The sequence below is a fragment of the Tenebrio molitor genome, chromosome 4 (assembly GCF_963966145.1).
Source record: "Tenebrio molitor chromosome 4, icTenMoli1.1, whole genome shotgun sequence".
Classification (NCBI taxonomy): domain Eukaryota; kingdom Metazoa; phylum Arthropoda; class Insecta; order Coleoptera; family Tenebrionidae; genus Tenebrio; species Tenebrio molitor.
Window position 1 is genome coordinate 15,676,283 of NC_091049.1, and position 8,518 is coordinate 15,684,800.

Here is an 8,518-nt window from a genome sequence, read left to right on the forward strand (position 1 = left end):
CGGCAGTGAGGTGGCTGGGTCGTCGTTTCCTCCTGGGTGGCCTGGGGCGCCCGGCGAAAACGCTCCTGTAGCTGGCGGGCGGCCTCTCGCGATGCCCGCGCGAGGACGGCCTGACCGTTCAGCCATCGCCGCAGCTGCTGCCGGACGCTGGTGATCCCTGTCGGTGCCGGTGGGGCCCGCTGACTTGGCATCCTGCAAATGTTGACAAGATCAGCTGGGGCTTCGGGTGCTCGGTATGACCTCAGGTCGCTTGCTTGCGCTCTGAGGGTTTTTGGTCCTGACGAAGGTTGAGGGTTGGGTGCCACGGAGGCGAGGACTTTCGGGGCGGTGTGCGGGCCGGAGGGTTCGGGGTTACGCTTCGCCGCGGAACCCTCGGCACCGGACGGCAGAGTGTGGTCCTGGTGGAGAGCGCGGTCTCCCAGAAGGTTGCTATTCTTCGCGAGAGCGCGTGCCAACTTCACCCGGTCGGGCCTGGAGGTGTCCTTCCGGTGGTGTACGGCGTCGTTGGATGTTTTCGGGGTGGCGCCTCCAGCCGGTTTGGGGACAGGCTGCTTCCTTCGGTGAGCTGTTGGGCTCCTTTCCATCTCTCGTCGCACCTCGGTGTACCGGACACACCTGGGGCGCCTTCCGGGAGGGGCTGCTGACGGCGCTGCCCCTTGCCTATGGAGAGAGTGGGTGGCGAATTGTCACTGACCTGCAAGGCTGGGTGCGCCGGTGTCAGCTGCATCGCCTTCACGGTGGCTGGGGCACGTAGCGAGACGCTGCCCCTTCCCAGGTCGATGGTAAAGGGGTATCGCCGCAAGATGTCGATGCCCAGCACGATGTCGGACGGTAGATGCGGCAGGTAGTGAAACTTCCCTCGGATGGTCGTCGTCCCAACCTTCAGGGATATCCAGTAGGCCTCGGTGATGGCGTGCACCTGGTCGTTGGCCATCCGGGCCGACTGGATGGTCGGATTTGCGGGGCGGAGGTGTCGGTAGCACTTGTCGCGGAGGTGGTCCCCAATGAACGAACCGGCGGCTCCGGTGTCCACTAGGGCGGCATGCAACTCACCTATGATCTGGACGGTCACGTGTGGTCGGTGGTCGGATTCTTCGGTGAACGGTCGGTCATTCGGCGGTGACGGCACTGTCCCTGCTCGGGCGCCAAATTATGTGACGATCACTTCCGGTAGTGACGTCACATGGGGTTTGACGCCGTTCGGTCGGTCGCGGTAAGCCTCGAGTGCCAGTCCCTTTTTTCGGCTGTGGTGGGACGCCACACGGGCGGGGTAGCTTCGCGGAGTTACGGTATGTCCGGGGGTCGGCTGTCAGGGCGCGGGAAGGGGGAACCAAAACAAATAACCGTCGCTAAAACCTTTATTTACAAATGTGGCTTGGAGAACCAGGTCCGGCGAAATCCTCTGGGGATGGTGTCCGTAACCTGGAGTGCCTGGGGGATGTGGACGGGCTGGTCGCGTATGTCTCCGGTGGAGCGTCCTTGGTGTAGAGGTTTGTACTTGTTCTGGACGGACCGGCTTCACTGCTCACTGTGCCTGCGAAAGAGAGGACGGGAAAGCTGGTTTCGGACGGACTGGAGTCGGGTCGGGGAAAGGGTGGGAAGGCCTGGCTGTTTGCCGGGTGCAAACGGCCGAGGTGCGGGGAACGGAAGGCTGGTTCGGAGTTCGGATTAGAAGCGGGTTCGGGATCGGAGCTGGTGTCGGAAGCGGAATCGGGATGCGGATGATGCTCTGCCGGCTGTGCACGTTACTTTCGTTGACTCGGTGGGGCTGCGCGCGGCTGTCGACTCGCGGCTGTTGCGGTGGAGGAGCTCTGCTCAGCGCGGAGTCTGGGTATTGTCGGCCGGAAGAAACACGGGTTCCGGGGCGGATTCGGTGGACGCGGTTGAGGCAGTCGGCTCCGCGCTAATTTTCTGCCCCGGCTCGGAGAAAGAACGGAAATTTTCCGCCACCGGGAACGTTTCCTAGTAACTTCGTTACAATCTTTTACAAGAGCAATTCAGGGGATATTTCAGCTAAGGGACATATTTGCTCCCTTTCGATATGTAATTTCGAACTGAAAGTCCTGGAGATAAATTCACCACCGAGCCACGCGAGGATTTAAGCCTTTTTTTGTAAAAGTTCCCTTCAAGGCGTTGCAGTCAGTTACCAAGACAAACTTGACTCCCAATAGGTAATGCCTGAAATGGTTTACTGCATTCACAACCGCAAGCGTTTCTAATTCGCACGAATATATGGATTCGTAGCCTTGTGTCAAACGACTGAAGTATGCTACTGGATTTAATTGATCATTGTGTTTCTGAAGCAAGACTGCTCCATAACCAATGTGGCTCGCATCAGTATACAATTCCGTATGTAACTTCGGATCGCACAGGGTCAAAACAGGGGAGGTTGATAAAACTGCTATAAGTCTCAAACGTATTTCTTCGCGTACGAAAGGCGGTACGGGCGGTACCTGATGGGAACATCCGTCGTCAACCGAATTTTAAGTTCACTTGTTGTGACGGTCGAACAAGCGGTACCGGTGGTAAAAAGCGATTGAAACTCCGAAATTAAATCTTTTAGCGATTCCGGTGGGTCTTCAGGTAAATACCGCTCGAGATTGTTGGTTTTAATCGTTTGTGGTTCATTATATTTGCCTAAATTCATTATACCGGATAATTTATTTTTAAATAACCTAATTTCTCCATTGAGCTTACGATGAAATGAAATTAATTCCTTATTCAAAATGTCAGTACCAATTAACAAGGGTGGATCCGTCATTTCAGGAATAATATAAAAATCAGTTTCCACGGCTAGTTCCGGAAATTCAACTACGTCTTCCGTAATTTTTACCTCCGAATTAATGGTTCGGGCGGGTACCGAACAACTCCGGGGTTGCAGATGTAATTTTCGCACAACTGCACTCCCGACAAGTGACAGTTCGGCTCCGATATTAATGAGAGCATCAACCGGTATTCCGCAAATGATGGCGGCCAAGCAGTCCGCAGACCTTCCAGAGCACAAGAATTTCACAGACTTTTCGTTCCTGCCCTGACTACGCTGTTAGCAAAACATCTCTCTTCGCTATGACCTACTTTATGGAAAAAATCACACCTTTCCAGTTTCAACGCTTTTTTTACAGGAGGTTCGCTACTTTGTAACGCGCCATCGGCGCTCTGAACTTTTGTGAATACAGTAGAGCGGAAAAAACAAAGAAGAACACAATGGAAGTTAAATAATGTTTTAATGGTAACAGTGAACTTATATACTAGGTGAAACAAAAACTTATATACTAGGTGAGGCAGATGGGGCTGGGGGCTACAGATGGTGTCCTGGGTATTATCCTTGAGGTTCCTGTGGATGGATGGTTCTGCTACTGGGTTGTTCTTTTTTCTTCTGGGTCCTGTTGTTCAGGTATCTGGAATGGAGAAAGAAGAGCAGAAAGAGAACAAGGGGGGTTAGAAGGGCTTACCGGGGTAGATGTCCTGAATCCCGGTAGTCCTGGCGTCGTCGACGGCTACCGCATGGTCAAGGGGGTTGAGTCCACAAGCGGAGCTCGTCTGGTAGGTCGGTGTAGGCTGGTGAGAGGAGAGCTGTTGGCGGGTGTTTTAGCTTGCGCTTGGGAATTTTCGGGATTCTGTTGAGGAGGCGGCTGTCTCGTGATGGGTATTTAAACGAGGTGGACAGGGTTTGGATGGCGAGGGCGTTGTTGGAGTTTAGGGTGCGTGTCATGTAGCGGCTCTGGAGTTCTTTGAGGCGGGATTGGATCGGGATTGTGTTGGTTTCCTGGTGGAGGTTGTCGGAGGGGAACCTGTCGGGGAGTCGAAAGATCCTGCGGAGCATTCTTCTCTCGCAGGCGGAGATTTGGCGGAGAAGGGCCGGGTATAGGGTGGCGTAGATGGGGGCGCGGTATTCGATGACAGGACGGATGAAGGATTTGTAGGTATGGTACAGGGTTTTCGGATGGCACCCACGGATGCGCCCTCGAATCCTGTACAGGAGGTTGGCTCGGTTACGGGATTTTTTGAGGGTTTCTTTGACGTCCTGGTTGAGGGTGCAATTTTTGGAAAAGGTGACGCCGAGGTAGCGAATGTGTTGAAGTTTGGGGATGGCCTGGTTGTTGAGTAGTAGGAGATGGGGGGCTTGGTGGCGGGACCTGGCTCCGGAGTAGGACATTAAGATGGACTGGGATTTGAGAGGGTTTGGCTTGATTCTCCAGATGTTTGTCCAGGTGGTGATGTCGTTCAGGTGGCCCTGTAGGATCCTGGCGGCGATCGCGGGGTTTCTCTGGCTTGTCCACACGGCGGTGTCGTCGGCGAAGAGTCTGGTCTTCGTCCGGGGGGCATCTGTGACAGGAAAATCTCTGGGAAAGGGGAAAGGATGGAGCCCTGAGGGACCCCTGCTTGAAGAGCGATTGGGCGGAACTTGATGTTCTGGATTTTGACGCTGCAGGTACGATTTGTGAGAAAAGAGTCGATGAGTTGGATGAAGTTGGGGTTTATTGGGATTTTTATGAGTTTCTGGACCAGCCCGTCGTGCCAGACCCGGTCGAAGGCCCTCTCTATGTCCAAAAAGACGGCAAGAGTGTGCCCCTTTAGATTGGCATGTCGGGTGGTGTCCGTGTGAAACTCAAGGATGGGGTTGATGGTGGAGCGTTCAGACCGAAATCCGAACTGCTCCGGTGGGAGGAGGTTGTTGATCTCTAGGAAATTTTTTAGGCGGGTTGAGAGGATTTTCTCAAAAACCTTCCTTGCAATCTTCAGGAGGGAAATGGGGCGGTATGAAAGGGGGTTGGTTGGGACTTTTCCCGGTTTGGGGATCATGACCGTTGTGGTGGCATGTTTCCAGGCCGGGGGGAAATGGGCCAACCTCTCGAGGGCGTGTTGACTCGGTTGTCTCGATAAACACGTGCGTCGGGACGTAGACGAGTTCCTCCCAGCGGTCACTTTACACCACAGGTGGTCGGTACTTAGGTGTTATCTGTAGGCCAGTTGCTCCCGCTTATTGTCGAAGGATTAAGGAAGGCGTCAGGTATATTTTACATTTTTGAGTGCAGGGTAAACGAATATTTAGTAAGTATTAAAATAAAATGTTTTTCGCGCAATCGTGTTGTATTAGCTACTTACAATTATTGTTGACACAATCTGAAAGTTGAACTTAACAACCCTAATGCTGTAAGTAAATAACGACACCGATACCTACTGAGGTAAGTCATTAATGACATTAATGTCCTCAAAATATTCCTGTCAAAAAATTACTTCGAAGCCATTTTTTTTTCGTATAAGCGATTGTGCGAAAAACGTTATGGGATATGAGGTTAGTAAGTGCCATCACAGAATCTCGGAAGTTGAAAAATCTCGACTTCATCTCCATTTTTCAAACTCTTTCTCGATTCTGTTATAATAACGCACTTATACCTTATATCCCAATAATATACTATCAGGAATATTATTACTACATAGTTTTATTATGGTGAGAAATTATTTGAAGAAAATTTATTCTACGGAGTATTCCATTTTCATAATTTTCTATTAATTTTTGTAATGTCTACTTTTTGTTTCTTACGTCGTTTCTCAACTTTTTCATTCCTCTGTTTGCAGATTGAATTTTGCTATACGTATATGTTTGAAAACTAATAACTACATCTAAAAAAGCAAAAATGGAAGGATGACTAGAATAAAAATTATTATTAAATGTGCAGATGATAATTACCATCCCTGCAATGCAGTCTAATCCCCAACCCTTCGCTACCTGCATCCAAGATTAGGATATGGGTACCGGGAGGAACTGGTCTCCGCCGGTCCGTCGGCAGAACGTTTCCGGAAATCATCAAATTCACAAAAAAGCGAAATAACATCTGACACTGATTGTTTTTGAGCCTGTTTCACCTCATCCCGTGTTTAATTGCACTCAATACCTCGGCAAATAACACTTACAAGTTTTAATCCGAAATGAGCAAGTTCCAAGACGAAATTCCAATTCGGAGCGGTTTTACTGTGATTTTTCATATTTGCGTGTGTAAAAACCAATTGAGACGAAAGTTAGCGTCTTAAAACCTCGATTTCTGTAATTCTTGCTCCGTTTTAATCCGAAATGAGCAAGTTCCACGACGAAATTCCGATTCGGTGCGGTTTTGCTGTGATTTTTCTTATTTGCGTTTGTAAAATAGATATTTTTGTATTAAGAGCGTGAAGGAGGCGATTTTGGCCTGCGGCGGAATTATCTTCAGTACTTGTAACGTGCCTTCAAATAAATTTATATTTAGAGCAACCTATGGAAGTTCAATTGTTTGCAACATTTTTACGGCGTAGAAAATGACACAAGAATCGTCTGGTCTGACATTTAACGAAATAAAACTAGGTTAGAAAATATTTTTAATTTTTGTAGTGCATTCATCTCACATTATTGAAATTCACGTTAATAAATAATCCAAACATTATTCCAATCACAAATTATTTGCTAACTAATGGCTTTTCGCCAATATACGGAAGATGATGTTTCAGCTTTCGAAATCTTTGCGAGGCATTGCTGCAAATTTTAATTAATCTTCGGGAGAAAAATACCCCAAATTCGGATGGAAAGTCGAATAAGATCGCAAAATTTCAAAAGCTCTAGAGTCAAGTAATTGTTAACATAAAGAGAACAAGTAAATGGGATGGTACACGGTTAGTTCATATTCTCCATTCGGTTTCAGTATTTATATTGAATGAAAACTGAAACTGAACATGGTACTAAACAGACAGTCTGAAAGTACCCACCTTAGGGAAATTGACAAATAGTTAGTCGTATCAATTCATTTATTTCTTTAAACCATAAAAGAGAACATAACATTAACATTGCTGTGAACACTAATAAGAATTGTAAATTAAGTATTGCACATAACCTCACACAATAGGAGATAACAATTTTATACATAATTTAGAGTCTGTTGAAAATGTGCACCCTGTTCTTGTAAACACAACCTAGTCCTTCATCTAATTGCATTAGTTACATTTTCTAAAACAATAGGATTATTATTAATTTCATTAATTTTCTGTGTTATCCTATTTCGTAGTTCTGCCAAATCATTTATGGGTGTTGTGTAAATTGAATTTTTGTTGTGTGGCCACAAGAAGAAATCACAAGGAGTGAGATCACATGATCTAGGGGGCCAGTTGTTTGGTGTATTACGGCTTATAATTCTATTGTCGTAAAATTTGACCAAAAAATCTATTGTAGCACCATCCTGCTGAAAGTAGCCATAAACTAACTAATCATCATGTAGCTGATTTGAAAATGGAGTCAAAATTTCATTTCTGTATCTTGCAGCATTGATATTTCCTAAAAAACATTCATTATTATTTAATTACTAAAACATTATTACAATTGTTACCTTAAAAAAAGATTGGACCAATAATTCTGCGTTGGCTAATAGCAGCCCAAAGGCCTACTTTCGGGGGGTACTGGGGTGTTTCAATGAAAAAATGTGGATTTTCTGAACTCCACATTCTTGTATTTTGAGAGTTGACATATCCACTAAGATGGAAGTAGGCTTCATCAGTGTAAAAGGTTTTATCAAGGTGAACATCTAAAGTATTCAGAAACCATTGACAATATTCTAATCTTTGGGGGAGATCAGCTGGATGTAATTCTTGAACAGATGTGAGACGGTATGGAAATAGGTGAAGATCATTTTTCACAATTGAATGACAGGTACCAACAGACACACCAAGTTGTGATAAATGTTCAATTGAAGTGCCTGGGGCTTCTTCCATTGGTTGTCTCGCTTCCAGGTTTTCGTCCCACAGATCCATTTTCTTGGAAATTCTTTAAGGAAATGTTTAAAGTTTGTCAAAACTGCGTATATTCCACTGCAATGTCTGGGAATTCTCCAAACTCTTCCATACATAACGCAAGGGAATACTGCCAAACTCCATCGACATGAAGACTTTATGTTGTGCCATTGTTCACAAAAATGTCGGAAAACAGTAAAACACTGACGCAGATTTCGTTTTAGTTCCGACAAGAACTGATTTTTTGTACGCAAGACGAGGAATAAAACGAGTAAAATCACAAACACAGCTCAATCTGAAAACGGGAAAGAGAACGAATGTCAAATGTCAAAATTAAAAATTTTAATACGAAATTGGGACAAAACTTAGTGTGTAACCTGTGGAACTCCGGAGAATAATTGGTTGCCTACGAAATTATCTACACTGTTAACAAAATTAAAACGTCGTGAACGCCTACTCTAAATATAGTTATTTTTGAAGGCACGATATCTTGTACCAAATTATCCGTATTTTCACCTAAATATCTGTCAAATTTGATCATGTCATCAAGTTCCTGTCTTGATGTTTTAAAGTTCACTTCGTCAAATATTACATGGCGAGCAACGATAAATTTTCGTGATTTGGTACATGCCCTACAACAATTCCTTTTATTGACTTATCATCAAATTTATGCTTTCTTGTTTTGTTATGTACGTATGCAGTGCAACCGAATACCCTTAAAAATTTTAGTTTCGGTTTTTAATTATACCATAATCTTATCTGTTTT

At 46.0% G+C, this 8,518-nt stretch overlaps 1 long non-coding RNA gene across 1 annotated transcript; it reads right to left on the minus strand.

Moving 5' to 3' along the window:
* Positions 1–6,763: 6,763 nt before the first annotated feature.
* LOC138129825 (uncharacterized) lies at positions 6,764–8,296 on the minus strand. Its single transcript, XR_011159403.1, has 2 exons — positions 7,353–8,296; positions 6,764–7,300 (listed from the first exon to the last, which is right to left on the minus strand). It is a non-coding gene; the product is annotated as an uncharacterized lncRNA (long non-coding RNA).
* Between the last annotated feature and the right edge of the window lie 222 nt (positions 8,297–8,518).